The sequence below is a fragment of the Seriola lalandi genome, unplaced genomic scaffold, assembly GCF_002814215.2.
Source record: "Seriola lalandi dorsalis isolate HSWRI2012SDOR001 ecotype SW California unplaced genomic scaffold, Sedor1 jcf7180002054947, whole genome shotgun sequence".
Classification (NCBI taxonomy): Eukaryota; Metazoa; Chordata; class Actinopteri; order Carangiformes; family Carangidae; genus Seriola; species Seriola lalandi.
Window position 1 is genome coordinate 75356 of NW_019525498.1, and position 353 is coordinate 75708.

Consider the following 353-nt stretch of genomic DNA (forward strand, 5'->3'; position numbering starts at 1 on the left):
ATAGTCACAGGTGTGTAGAGGCAGGTCTGTGTGTCAGGTGTGTTCCTATAGTCACAGGTGAGTAGAGGCGGGTCTGTGTGTCAGGTGTGTTCCTATAGTAACAGGTGAGTAGAGGCAGGTCTGTGTAATCATCAGATAAGCTGCAACATTTCACTGAATCCAAAACATGTCGCTTCACGACCTTTGACCAGACTCTTGAATTTAGCTGCTGAACACTGGGTGTGTCTTTCTCTGGTGTTGGAGGAGGACACACTCTCACTCACACACACACAGACTCACACACACACTCTCACACACACACACACAGACTCACACACACACTCACACACACACACACACACACACACACACAC